This window comes from Pogona vitticeps, chromosome 4 (assembly GCF_051106095.1).
Source record: "Pogona vitticeps strain Pit_001003342236 chromosome 4, PviZW2.1, whole genome shotgun sequence".
Taxonomy (NCBI): domain Eukaryota; kingdom Metazoa; phylum Chordata; class Lepidosauria; order Squamata; family Agamidae; genus Pogona; species Pogona vitticeps.
Window position 1 is genome coordinate 191,326,301 of NC_135786.1, and position 15,291 is coordinate 191,341,591.

Here is a 15,291-nt window from a genome sequence, read left to right on the forward strand (position 1 = left end):
TTCTATAGGCCACCATTTACCCAGTCCTTCTTTAAGAATTGTTTTAGGTTACAATGAGCAGTTTATTGGAATTAGGCATTTTAAGCTTTTTAAGCTAGCATTTTAAACAAGCTTTCAGTTGACTTGGTTGAAGAGGACACAGTCCATAAATCAGAAGACGTTTGTTCTGACCATAAATCCAAAGATCACTGGAGGTGAAAATGAGCACTTTGACAAGGAGTTTCAGCTAGATGTTCCATGAAGTCCTTTCATCCCTATGGTCAAAATCCCACTGAGAAAAGCAATGTGAATAAGGGTAATTTAACAGCAGTTTTGATCATCTAATGCCCTGTCCTTTCTGCAATCAACCATGGGTTGTATGCCCAATTTCTCAGGCAGTGCACAATCAGTTTTGCAAAGGAGAGGCTGCTAGGCAGGTGAGGGTGGAGGACACAGCTGCCTTTACATAGTCATGTAAGGGAATAAGGATGCCAGCCTATATTTTTGCAATAAAGAGTGTGATCACACAGGAATGTATCTCACATTTCTGGACCATTTGTGGCACAGTCTGGTGCAAGCTTTTTCCTGAGCAATCACAGTACAGGGAATAGTGCTTTAGCCTGGCCCTGATCCATGCCCAGGTTAGACTTTTTGGTCCAGGACAAGGGCGTCTGTTTTCTGGGACTTCGTAACAGATGGAAGGGACACTTTAACAGAACCCCTCCTGGCAAAGTGAACCTTTCAGGTGCAGCCACACAGCTTCTCGTGATCCACAGAGTCAAAGGCTTTGCTACAATGTATAAAGAATAGACCAATCTTTTTCTGAAATTGTTTGGTGTACTCCAGAAATATGGTCTTTGCTGCCTCTTCATTTTTTAGAATCCGGCTTGAACATGATGCTCAATATTGTTGGAACGCCTTCAGCATAACTTCGCTTGCATATGAAATTAATGCAATGGTCCTATAGCTACTCCATTCCTTGGTGTCCCCTTTCTTGGAGATTGGAATGTATACTGAATGTTTCCAGACTGTGGGCCATTGTTTTGTTTTCCATATTTGTTGCCATATTTTTATTAAGATTTTCACAAATTTAGTTTCTGTAACTTGGAATAGTTTTATGGTTATGCCTTCCATTTCTGGTGATTGATATACTCTGAGTGTTTTGAGAGCAGCTTTCACTTCAATTTCTAAAACTTCAGGTTCTTCATCATAGGATTGTTCTTCAAAGGAATCTGTCATCCTTGTACCTTTTCTATGTAGTTCTTCAGTGTATTGTTTCCACCTTCTTTTTATTTTACCCTGGTGGAAAAGTATGTTCCCCTATTGGTCTTTCAGCATCCATAGTATAAGCTTAGATTTCCCTTTGGTTCCTTGAATAATTTGGAAGAGATTGCTTGTTTTTCCTCTTTTGTTGATCTCTTCTGTTTCTTTGCACTGGTATTGTCATAGTTCTCTTTATCTCCAGATGATAGTTGCTGAAAAGCTGCATTCAGGATTCTCACCCTATTTCTGTCACTTTTGCAATCTTAAATTATTGTTCCATCACCAATCTAGCATTATCTTTTCTTTTTACAACAGGAATATTATTTTCCCTAATATTATAGCTCTGGTTTCAATCTAAAATTCATGGTCAATTAAGGTTTCTAATGTGAATCTATTCTACCTTGGAAGACCCTGCTAGCAGCCCAGACTTGATTAATAGAGGGTCTGTCCAGATGGGGAGATTTGGAGTAGTCTGGTATGGGCTTCATATATTTGTCTAGTCCTAATATACTGTATGTGGGATATTCATTTAGTTGTATTACCATTAATCAGCCACAGAATGAAGTTTGTAACAGCAACAGTTCCTTTTTTGTTTCTACAAGTGCAATTTCATATATGTGATGTGTGTCAATATGCCTCAATAAAACATATTCCGGTGTCTATTCATTTGTTGTAAGAATATGAATGTTCATCCTCTTCATTTCTTTGAAAATGGTGTTTAACAATTAATAAAATGAATTTTCCATTTGTTGTCAAAAAATTAGCAAATTAGGGGTTACAAATCAATTTTGACACATTCTTTTCAATTAGTGAAGTACATCCTGTAAGAAGGAATATTACTTGGCAGCATCATTATACTTACGTTCCCCTAAGATTCATTTCCTAAGAGCAAATGCTGTGAAGGCATTGTAATCTAGAATTTGGTTCAGTAAAGAAAGAAAGCTTCCTGCAGCTTTGTCATCTTTAAAGTGAAATTAATAATTCCCTGCCTTATAAGCAGCTGCCTCTTTCCAGGAAACATTCCAAGATCATTATACCAGTTTGGCCCCAGAAGGGATTATTCAAGATCTCCTAATACAAGATGGTTCTGGTGTGCTTAAATTAAGCTACCAATGGGAGCCCAGAACAGATACTTGGATTCCCTCGCCCAACATTGTGCCAGTGCATCTCACTGGTGGCCTAAGGAATGCTAAGATTTCTAATGACATCACAAGATGTGGGACATCAATTATCCAGGCCCTTCTAAGTAACTGAAAAATACACTACAAGGGCAGTTGAAGACCCAGTCATACCAAGTAAAATTCCTGTGGAAGACATCATTGCCAACATGGGATCAGCATTATATCATGTTCCAGAAGAAAAAGCAGAAATAAGAGGTGAAGTGACAAGGTTCCTACGAAAAGCAAAAAACCCCAAAAGCAACATAACAAGAAAGGAAATAAATGCTATAAAGTCCCTAAACTCAAATCCGGACATCATCATTCTGCCAGCAGACAAAGGCAATGCCACAGTAATCATGCAAACAGAAGAATACAAGGACAAAATCAGGGAACTTCTAGACCCCATCACCTACAGAAAACTGAAATGGTACCCAATCAACAAAATCACAAAACAAACATATGTATCAGGAGTTCCTCTCTGCACCCCAATGTCCTTCAACGAATCTGCAATAGAGAAGCTCTCCCACCAAGACTATACAGACTCCCCAAAATCCACAAAGACTCAATCCCACTCAGGCCCATTGCAATTGCCTCCCAACCCCGGAATAAAGACACAAGACAAGAAGTGACTCCAGCAGTGCCATCAGCTCCCTGACATATGAATTAGCTAAACACCTAGCGACCCTCCTACAGACCTACATTGGACAAACCTCATCCTACATCAAAGTCTCAGGACATTTCATAAGAAAGATCAGCACCCTAAAACTTGATCCCAGGGACAGACTGATTAGCTTTGACGTAGTATCCCTATTCACCAAGGTACCAATAAAGGACACTGTGACACTCATCCAGCAGATCTTTCCAGAAGACATCAAGGCCCTTTTCCAACACTGCCTAATGACTAGCTATTTCCAGTGGTATAATGAGTTCTATGAACAGACAGATGGAGTGGCCATAGGGAGCCCCCTCAGCCCGGTTATAGCAAATTCTACATTGAACAATTAGAAAAACAGGCCCTGGCTTTGGCACCCTTCACACCCACAGTCTGGTTCTGATATGTAGATGACACCTTCGCAATTTGAAACCACAGTGAAATAAAACTGGAAGAATTTCTAAACCATCTCAACAGCATCCACCCAAATATACAATTCACCATGGAAAAAGAAATAGAGGACCAACTCCCTTTCTTAGATGTCATGGTCATACGCAAAACTGACCTATTGGAACACAAGGTCTACAAAAAACTCAGCCACACAGAATGGTATCTACACAAAAACTCCAACCACCACCCACAGCAAAAAAGAGGCATAATCAAAACACTGGTAGACCATGCAAATTGGAACTGTGAAGCTCAATTTCTCAGCACAGAACTCAACTATCTGAATTGTGCCCTGCAGGCAAATGGCTACTCCAATAATGAAATCACAAGAGCCATCAAACCAAGAAAACAACACCAAACTGAAGAGGAAAAACAGCCACTCATAACTAAATTATTTCTGCCATACATCAAAGGGGTCACAGACTGCATGGGGAAACTTTTGAAAAAACACAACCTACAAACAGCATTCAAGCCCACCACAAAAATACAACAAATGTTACAGTCAGCAAAGGACAAAAGGGGCCCCCTCACTACTGGAGGAGTATACTGGATACCTTGCAGTTGTGGCCAGGTGTATATTGGAACCACAAAATGCAGCATCCACACCAGAATTAAAGAACATGAGAGACACTGCAGACTAAAACAACGGGAAAAATCGGCAGTAGCTGAACATGCTCTAAAACAAGCTGGACATGAAATTCTATTTCAAAATATTGAAGTACTGGACAACACCAGTAATCATTATGTTAGACTGAACAGGGAAGCCATTGAAATCCACAAACACCAGGAGAGCTTCAACAAAGAAGAAGAAAGTGGAAAACTCAACAAAGCCTGGCTCCCAGCACTGAAAAATACAGCCTGCAAAAGGTCAACGAACTCTACCCAGCTACAAGGACCAGTGATCACTGCACACAAAAGACCAGCTAACAAAACCCATCAATCACAGTGACAAATAATCTCTCCCTCTTATCACAACAATCACCCATCTCCTGAAAAGGACAAAAGCTGATCCCACAGCTATAAATACTCAACTATCCAAACAAACTGCACCAGAGCACAGATTTCTGACTCCTGTCCTCTGAAGATGCCAGCAACAGAGAATGGCGAAATGTTAGGAAGAACAACCTTCAGAACGTGGCCAGAGAGCCTGAAAAACCCACAACAACCAGCAGTTGAACGTTTTTTTGCAATTAATGCGGACATCTTTTCAAGTGCTGAAGTGTGGCAAAGTGAATCAGTGGGTAGTTTTGACTTTTTTGGTGGTTGCTGTTGTTCCACTAGTAGTTACTGATCTGGTCCACTGATGTTGTGTGAACTGCTGAAGCTTCAGTACATTGCAACTATTTCTCACCAGTTCCTGTTCACTGTTCAAGGAAGCAATTTTTGTTCATTACTGTAATCTGTCCCCTCAGTTTTAAATGTTAATTCATATTGCTAATGATGTTGTTCCAGTAAAGTCTACAAAACAGTTACCTCTTCCTTTGCTGAGGTTCTGATCTTTAAATAAAACACCTGGTTATTAATACTGTATACATGTGAGAAGCATGTGAAAACTATTGACATACTTTCAAACTTTAGATTCTCTCTTGCTCTCTTACACACACACTCATACACATATATATCACATCCAAAACAGAGAAAGTTGTAATTGGTACATTGTGGCAGTTTTTCAAATTTTCAAACACATTAGTAATCTGACTATTACATGAAGAAAAAATTTGTTACTTGTAGAATCTCATTATCAGGGGCATTATTTCCCTTGCCAACCCTCTTTGTTACTGTTCAAGATATTCCAGTAATAATCTTACCTCAGACTTAATGAGATGGCCAACTTTCAGCCGAGGAACTTCAAAAGCAGATTTCATCACGAGAAACCTCAACATGAATTTATGGAGAGGTTTCACTCTAACTCCCATGGGTTGAATAGGGACAAAGGGTTTTTTATATCACATATGTTAATCAGTCCATCATCAGAATGATGTCTATATTATCATTCAGCCATGGATTAATTAATGGCAACTTAAGTCAATGAATATCAGCAACCCCTGAGCTCTCTACTTAAAGCCCCCACCACTTCCATGCAAATATATTACTGTGAATTAGAGGTTCCTATTTTGTTTTTTTCTGACAAACTCTTCTGAATTATATCCATACAAGACTCCATGTCATTTTTGCATCAGAAGAGGTGAGGGGGATGGCATGTCGAAATAGGGCCTTCTCGGCTGTTGCCCCCCAACTTTGGAATGCCCTCCCTGTAGAGATCCGCCTGGCTCCAACACTCTTGGCTTGTCGGCGGCAGGCAAAGACTTTTCTGTTTAGCCAGCATTTTAATTAAACAATAGTCCCTAGCTGGCCACATGAGCAGCAGGACTTATTAATTTTTAATGTTTTAAAAACTGTTTTAATATATGACATTTTATATTGTCTTTTAAAATGTTTTTAATGTTTTTAAGTTTTAATGTTGTACGCCTCCCAGAAGCCACTGGTAATGGTGCAGCTAATAAATAAATGAATGAATGAATGAATGAATGAATGAATGAATGAATGAATGAATGAATGAATGAATGAATGAATGAATGAATGAATAAAAGACACATACAGATAACCCTATGGCACTTCTGTGGGTTATAACTCAGTTATAAAATAACGTGTGTTTGCATTTCTTTTGCCAAAAAGACAGACCCAGATGTACCTCTGCAGCTCTGGAATGGTGGCTATGAGAGAGCCTGGGAGCACAACGCAAAGATGAGAAGTCATGCCAGCAGCTAGGATTGACTGGCGTGCCTGGGGTTGGGTGAGACCTGTTGGGACCCCCCCACACAATAAAGCAGTACTCTGGGCCAGGGATTGCCATATGCCTCAGCCATGTTTCCCCTCCCCACCCACCCTGTGTTTTGTCATGAGTGCATCTGCTGAATTTTGGAAATACATTCAACCTAGGCTGGAGAGAGAATCAGATCTGTCATGGATACACTGAAAAACATCAAGAAAGCAGCAATATCAAGAGTATAAATACTTCCATCATTTTTCAAAGTTGCCATAATAATCTTATAATCTTAGAACTACAGGTCATAGATCTAATGCCACATACCCACCACCTGCTGTGTTGAGTTGCAATGTATGAGTTCCTTAGTTCAAATTTAGCTTTGTGTTTGATATCGATCATATTTGTTAATAACAAAGGCATACAGTTTTCATACATGAGGTTGGTTTTGAAGATAGAAAATGGTAGGAAATGAAGCCCTTTGCCATCTTCAGCTTTGTTCATTCATGTCTAACAGTTGTTGACTTGTCACTGTTTTCACTCAATGTTCTGGTACCATTCCTTCAGTGTCCAGGTTGTCCACTACCCTTCAGTCAAATTCTTTTTAAATTCCAATATACAATTCCTAACACTTATACAAGGATGTGGCACTGCACCTTGTACTGCACCTTGTCTACTTGACAGCATGCCAACCATGCTGTAAAGTTGCTGTGATGTCACAAGGCCTTGTTTCCCTAGCCACAAGTTTGCCTTGAGCTTGAGAAAGTAAAAATACATATTTGACCACAGCATGAAATGGAAATTGCTGCCTTTTCAGCTTTATGCTTGCGAACTGTCAGCTGTATCAATGAAACTTTAATTTAAAAATGAAGTCTTGCCACAACTTGTCATTTGAAAATCAACATATTTCAGTCTAATGTCAAATTTTAAGCCCAAATTCCAGTGGTGTGCCGAAACATGTCGCTTGATGGTATCTGACTGAAGGGTCCTTTTAGTCAACTTGGTGGAGCAAAGTGCAAGTATTCATGTCATGGGAGTTAATGATTTTCACAGTGAAATTCGGATACAGTTCGTTAGTTTGACTACAAAGTTTGGGGCCATAACCTGCACCCATTGTAGCTGCGCAGTCCCTTCATACTTAGAAGCAAACTTCTGGATTTGGCACTATTTTTAACTGGATTACTGAAAGGTCACAAAAAACCGTAAGCTTGCCTTCATCATACAAAGATGATGTAACATTTGGTCCCAAAACTGAGCCAGTCGCAACATTGGGCCAGGTCTGGGGCCCATAGCCCATGGTGTCAGACTTTAGGGTCCAATGAAGGTACTGCCTGGCCCAAAACATGCTTCTTTTCCTGAGAACAGCTCTGAATCTTTGCAAACCTATTCCACCATATATACAGAATAAGAAGGAATGAGAAATCAAGATTATATCTACTGGCTGAGATCATGTTAACATAAATTATGCTGCAGAACCCTGGCTTCAGATAGAAATAGGAATTTTTTTTAAAAATCCTGGGTGACAACATCATCAACCTTACATGGTACAACTTACTGGAATAGAATTTCAGACATAGTACTGGAATTGTCTATCTAGGCAAATATATGTCCATGTATTCGCAAAGGCTTTCACGGCTGGGATCTAATGGTTGTTGTGGGTTTTTCGGGCTCTTTGGCTGTGTTCTGAAGCTTGTTCTTCCTGACGTTTCACCAGTCTCTGTGGCCAGCATCTTCAGAGGACTTCTGGTACACCAGAGCACAGAGTGCTGTCCTCTGAAGATGCCGGCCACAGAGACTGGTGAAACGTTAGGAAGAACAACCTTCAGAACACGGCCAAAGAGCCTGAAAAACCCACAACAACCAATATTTCCATGTATTTTTCTCCCCCAGCAGCTGGTTGTATTAGGGCCTGTCTACTAGTGATACTCAGTTTTAAGTAAATAATAGGCATATTCATTTCCTAAACCTTTGTACCTGTGTTTTGGGTACTTTCTGTGTCAACTGGCAAATGCAGTATAATCATATTTCAAGGTGCCCATTCATGTTTTGGAAGTGGAGTGCTGGTATGAGAAGGATCTCTTTCTGTTGCTCACAGATGACCTGCCTCAAGTGCCTTCTGATTATTTTGTTTCATTGATTCCTTTTTTGTTGTAGTGGATGAGGACTCATATTGCTGGTTAGCTTACGATGGCTAAAATCCTCTTGATTAGCATAGGGATTTGCTAGAGTAGGCACACTGAATCAGTGGGGCTTTCTTTGGTGAGTCAACTCCTCTGTAAGTTCCACTGATTCAAATGGGCCTGCTCTAGATGTGACTTATTAAAATAAGTTCTAACTAAAGGAGGCCTATTTGAATCAACAGAACTTACAGAGGAGACTCACTAAAACCCCACTGATTCAATGGGGCTGCTCTAGGCTGACTTCCTGCATTAAGTAACAGAATTCCAGCTAATGTTTAATAAATTGTTTACCTTGACTCTAGAGTTTATACCACTGGAATTGGATATTTTAAAATGACCTTTTCATAAATTTTATGCTCATTTTAACTTCTGATATGTGTTAAGTAAACTGTAAAGTTGCATTGTGCTTTAACCACAAAGGTATGTGTGGCAAATGTATTGTACAAATAAAATAGCTGTTAACTATAACAATGGCCAGAGTGGGAAGCCTAAGATCAAAACTTGCCTTTTCCAAGCTTAGGCTGGTACTTTCTGGCTGATTTCCATATATGAAGGGCACTCCAAGCAATCAGAGTGACTGGTCCCACTTAGCGATCATGTACAGCATTCCCAACCCAACTTCAAATGTCCACACGTTAGATGTGGGCATCCCCAGGGGAAAAATAATAACTGAGCAGATATCTATGCTCCCACCCACCCAAATAATAGACTTTCCTACCTACTGCATGGCTGTTGGAAGTGGAGCCGGAGGAAGCTGATTTGTGGAGCATACTTCATGCAATGATATGTGAAGGTAGCATTGATCTTAATAGATCCTCCTTATCCCTCCCTCTCCCTCCAACTAAATCCTACTCTCTTCATTGCCCTTGACTCACTTCTTTTCTATTGCAAATCTACAAGAAAGTTATCTGGAAGCTGAGTCATGGCAATTGGACTTTCTTTCTTATTAGGTTGAAAGGTTTTGCTACTCATCTAAGTAGCTTCCTCAGACTGAAGAGTGAAGAAACTACTTCAATGAGTAGCAAAATGTTTTAACCTAGTAAGAAAGAAATCCAGTTGCCATAACTCAACTTTAAGATACCTCACCTGGATGACTGAGAATCTTTACAGATATACAAGATAGTTCTCCCAAACCTTTCCTATTATATGTCCGACACAGCCAACCAGTCCTCCCCTATAAGTCTGCTCTAGGGAGAGGGTTGATTAATACCTGTGATAATTATTTATGTATGGCATAGAGTCCCAGCTTCCCACCTGTTAAGAATGGTTATACAGAATTACTCATACATCACATATGCCTGGCTTTAAACTGCAGGTAAATCACATACATTTACTGAAGGTCTATCTAGAAAGAATGTTATGGTTACACAGAATTAACCTTGTAGTTCTTCACTTGACTTGATAAATGGTGGAACAGTTTATTGAAGATATCGCATAATACAACTCACATGTGAATAAAGACCTTCTGAAATTAATTCGCTTGTTAAACTTAGCACAACAGTGAAAAGAAAAAATAAGCCTCTAGAAGACTCTTCTCATGAATGTACAATGAAACAAATGTTGTTGAAGCATATGGGAAGCTAGACAGTCCACAGAAAAGGAAGAGACTCTGAAGTTTGTGATTGTCCTGCAGAAGGAAGGCATGGAAAACACATGTGCATGCAAACATATCCACACCAGGGAATGGATGTAGTTTCTCACCAGCATAGCCACAACATCTCGTGTTAAAACAATCAGGGAATGAAGAAAAAGAAATGTTGAGTAGAAAAGAATTATGTCTTCATGTTTAGGCAAGCAACAGGCTGAGGAGATTTCTGCCATAACTTCTTCACTAGCCTGGCCTCTATCTTCTTAAGGTGTAATTCTCACCAGCTAAGACCCTTGATGTTACTGAGCACTTCTTTGTCCTTTGTCAACTACTGTATATGCATGGAGGGTTTTCTCAAGTGTTATGCTGAATACCTGGATGTCTCAAAATGACATCAGTAGATCTCACAATGCCAGAACCTGGAAGCTGTGATCCTGTTGAACTTTCCATTCTTCAGATATACAGCACAGGGGATAAAGCATTAAAGGGCTTTTGTGGGAAGCAAAGTTCAAGATAGGAAACTTTTCTTTCCCTGGTCACCTGCATTTTGTCAATGTTGTGCTGGGCCACACTAAATAACTTTATTGCCATATAAAGCCATGAGGGAAGCCCTGGCCTGAGCTCTGGATATGATTTACAAATGTTCCCCATCCAGCTTGCCAGCCTTATCCCAAGGTCTGGCTCAGTGGTTCTTAACCTTGGGTTACTCAGGTGTTTTTGGACTGCAACTCCCAGAAGCCTTCACCACCAGCTGTGCTGGTTGGGGTTTCTGGGAGTTGCAGTTCAAAAACACCTGAGTAACCCAAGGTTAAGAACCACTGGTCTGGATTATCACCCAAGGTGGAACAAAGCTATTTCTGATCATATGCAAATCATAGTATGAGCCTGCCTCCGAAGTGCCTGAACTCCCAGCACTTTGGGATGTGGCTCACTATTGCCACGAGGTCTCAGCATGCTCATCCAGAACCAGTATGATTCTCAGCCTGAAAAAATGAAGAAAGCTTACATGAAAAGATCCATCCATACCCATTAATGGCAAAGGAGAAACTGGGGCAGGATATCTTACTAAGGCTGTGTAAATCTTCCACTGTGCTTCTGTGTTGCTTCTCGGTGCTCTTCTTGGTTTCACCTTCTGGCATTATTCAGTTTCTTGGTAAATCAACTTGGGGCATTATTAATGCACATTCACAAGAGGAGTTTCAGCACTGCTGGCAGAAGGCTACAGTCTAAAGTGCCGCTAGTGCTCTGCTTTGTGGGGAAATGCTAGATCCATTGCTGTTAGGTGGTCACTATAGCAGAGGGATAAAATAAAAGGCAAAATATTGTGGCTGAGGAGGTGATGAAACTGCCAGGTGGGGGAAGTATCGGTGCAGGGTCATACTAAATATTACCTAATGACAATGAATATTGGTAATGCCGTTGAAATAAGATGACCAATTCATAAAATTATGACATAAAGAAGTTAAAGAAACAAAACAACACCATGGAGTAGAGGGAATGCAATACACCAGATAATTAAGATGCACAGACCTCCAATACCTTGAAAATGGAACTGAACAACGTTTCTGCATTCATTCTGTTAAACTGTATCTGTAGCTATCATTGTAATCTGTGGGCTACATGTGTGTTGTTTTTATAGAAAGGATCTCAGACATATTCTTTCTTTCTTATGAAAACTGATTATCTATGCAAAAAGAATATAATAAGAAAGGCTTTTAAAAGCTAAGTAGTTTCACAAGGGTATCCCAAATGGATGGCACTAGATAAAAGCAATAGGAGGATTGCATGGTTAAACACACACACACACACAAAGAGTGAGGAGGGTGTGTGTGTAAGGGAGGGAGGGAGGGAGAGGAAGAGAGGGAGTCTTTGTTGCTATTGATGTAAGCAAAGCAGAGGATATTCAAGTCTGACTGAGTGCTTTTTTTGTATAAGGAACTGTGGTGCCTTTTCTTACCAGTCTGTGTCCAGTGCTTGGGTATTTTTCCCTTGTGGGAAAAGAAATAACACAAGGAGAAGAAATAACACAAAGGTCATAAAGAAAGTTCACACTTATGCTTGAGGTTTTCTAGAAGGAATTATAATAACCCCCCCCAAAGCTCCTGATTTATGTTTAGAACAAAATAAATGCAAGACCAAATGATTTATTATGACACATATTTTACCAGTGTCAATAGTAACTCTAGAGCTAATTTTTCTGTTAGTTTCCTGTTTTGTAACAACACCAGCCTGGCTATTAAACATTCAAATGCATGTTTAAAACTTTGCAGGCAATGACAAGTTAGCTATCACTAACAATACTGAGATTTATTTATGTTCAAGAACAACATCCACTTCTCTGCCTTAGAAGGTAGAGTTATATTTGGCCCCATGAAAGCTTACTTAGACTGAAAGCCAAAATCTGGACATGTGGCTAGTGGTAAAAAGACTTCTGTTTCTCATCTGCAGATACTCCCTGAAACAATTATGTAAATAAACAATGCACCAACAATAAAACTTCCCTATTATGTGGCTATATCCATCCATAGTGGCCCATGTCTTTCTTACACACCTTTCTGATGACAGCTGCAGGAGGAGGCTCCAGATGAGGCTTTAGCAATAGCACTGTTTCTTCAGCGGCAAACTGCTGTTCATTACTCAAATAATGCCCTCAATTCCATGAAAGAGAAGAAGATAAAACAGTTGGAAGAATTAGGCCCTGGATATTGCTTAGGATTTGTAATGAAAATCAATAGGACTGAGAACATTTTAAAGCTGTTGCTACTGACAAGAGTAAGGCAAACTTACTCCACACTTTTTCAATTGTTGTGAGAGATGTCCCATTGCATATCAACAAGGAAACCAAATATCTGTATTGCTTTGGAGCTAACCCGTAGTAGGAGTGCTCCAGTTACTTAAGATGGCTCTTTACACCTTTAAGCCACTTTAGGAAGACTACATATCTTTGCCCCTATCTTGACAGGAAATCCCTCACAATGCTGGTCCATGTGCTTGTAATCTCAGAATAAACTACTGAAATGCTCTCTGTGTGGGGCTGCCCTTGGAGGCAATTCAGAAGCTGCAACCGATGCAGAAAGCTGCTGACAGGTTGGTCGCCAGAACATCCCAACGTGACCATATAACTCCTGTCCTGCCTGCCTGCATGCTTCCAAGCCAAAATCAAGGTCTTAATGTTGGTATTTAAACCCCTTCATGATTTAAGACCTTGTTACCTGTCTCAGTGCCTCTCCCTCAAAACATCGGCGCACCCCAGCTGCAACTCTTCCATGGAGGTGCTCTGAGGGGCCACCCCAGGGGAGGCCTGGACATCTACTACTTGTAAGTAGGCCTTCTCTTTGGTGGCTGCTTCATTCTGGAATTCCTCTCTCTCGCTCTCTGTATGTCCCAACTTTCTCCTTAAAAAAAATAACCCTTCCAGCAGTGGTGCAGTTAGCACCATTCCTGGGTTTTAGGAGACAACAAGACCTGATTGATCTTCCAAGCCTTTCTGTAGTTTCCCCCAAACTAATGTTAAGTGGCCCATCATCATGATTTTATAATCTTTATAGTCTTGACTCTTGAACTTATATTTTTGAAAAATGTTTTGTTGTCTATGTCTATGTGACTCTCTTGTAGAGTCGTAGCTTTCCTACAAGTTGGGTGGGATGAAAATGTAAATAAATAAATAAATAAATAAATAAATAAATAAATAAGCGCACAGGAGAAAAGCCACCAATCAAGGTATTCAGAGGATGGCATACACTTATATATATATATAAGCTGTAGACATGGGAGCTTCGTATTCATCTCCCAGGAGAGGTGAATACAAAGCTGACCAGCACAGATGTCGCGGTGGTCCCTTCCTGCCCAATAGAACCAGACAACACTACTCACCAGGCTCCTCGGAGTGCGCGAGCCCAGCAACATCACATCAATTGTGGACATAGTCCCACTGGTGCTGCCCCACCTCTCCCCACAGTAGACCACTCCAGTGAGGAGGCAGGAAGACAACTCTCCCCGCTCAGCTGCTGAGTGCTTGGCTGAGGGGAGAGGCAGGGAAGTGCCAGTAGGACTAAGTCTGTGATTGGCATGATGTTACCACCGCTGTGGGCAGGCATGCCAAGGAATCTAGTGAGTAGGCCGGGCTAGTTCTGGGAGTGGGTGGGAAGGAACCACCTGGACACTTGAACTGGTGGGCTTCATTTTCGTCTCCCCCTGGAGATGAATATGTAGCTCCGATGTCTAATCAACTGTCAAATGCCTGTTGAATTTCATGTTACATACATAACATAACAAGAGCCCTGTTTAAAAGCAGTTGGCAATCCTACAGAGAACTTGATTAGTTTTGGTACTGTTTTATGTAATGCATAGTACTACTTTATGGCCCCCAACATATTTTCCCCGAGGTTTTATGTGTACCTTATTTATCTTATGATCTAAAGATAAAATAATTTATTTGCGAAGGCTTTCCCGGCTGGGATCTAATGGTTGTTGTGGGTTTTTTGGGCTCTTTGGCCATGTTCTGAAGGTTGTTTTTCCTAACGTTTCACCAGTCTCTGTGGCGGGCATCTTCAAAGCCCGAAAAACCCACAACAACCATAAAATAATTTGGTTTGAATAACAATGGAAGGAACAATTGGACATATATGAGGGGATATATTGCCTGAGCACTGAGCATGATTCAGTTGGTTGTTTTTTCCCTCTGCTTTTCCAATAGAATTGTGGTCACATACACATATAGTGTAGGCAAAATAACTTGCAGGTCAGTGCGCTGAAGAAAAGAGAGATTGTAGTCCTATTCAGTAATCATTACAATATGCTGAACATGTGAGGGGGTGCAAGTGCTAAATCTGCTCTCTGTTTTCCACTTTGATAACACAGGAAAGTGAAAAGTCTGAAGAGAGGAAGCTTGGCTATTCATGGAGGCTCTCCACTTGACCAAACATTGATTTTCCTATGTTCTGGCTCGTGTGGAGAGCTTTTCTGACCAGGTATCTTCCTCTTCAGACCTGTTGCTTTCATTTGAGCAAAGCAACTGCAGATGGGGTGGGCCTAGTTTCCTTTTCTTCTCTCACTCTGAATAAATATGCTATCTTAGTAAGGCTTCAGTGTGTATACATGTTTGGCTATACACACAGAGGACTTCTGGCAGTAATAATAATTAGTAAATGCAAAAGAAAATTCTGGAAAACAAGAGAGCCCTTTTATGCCTTAACAGCTTCTATGAGGAGTGGCTTGTACTCAAGCTTTGTTCATGCACTGCATAAACTTCCTTCTGA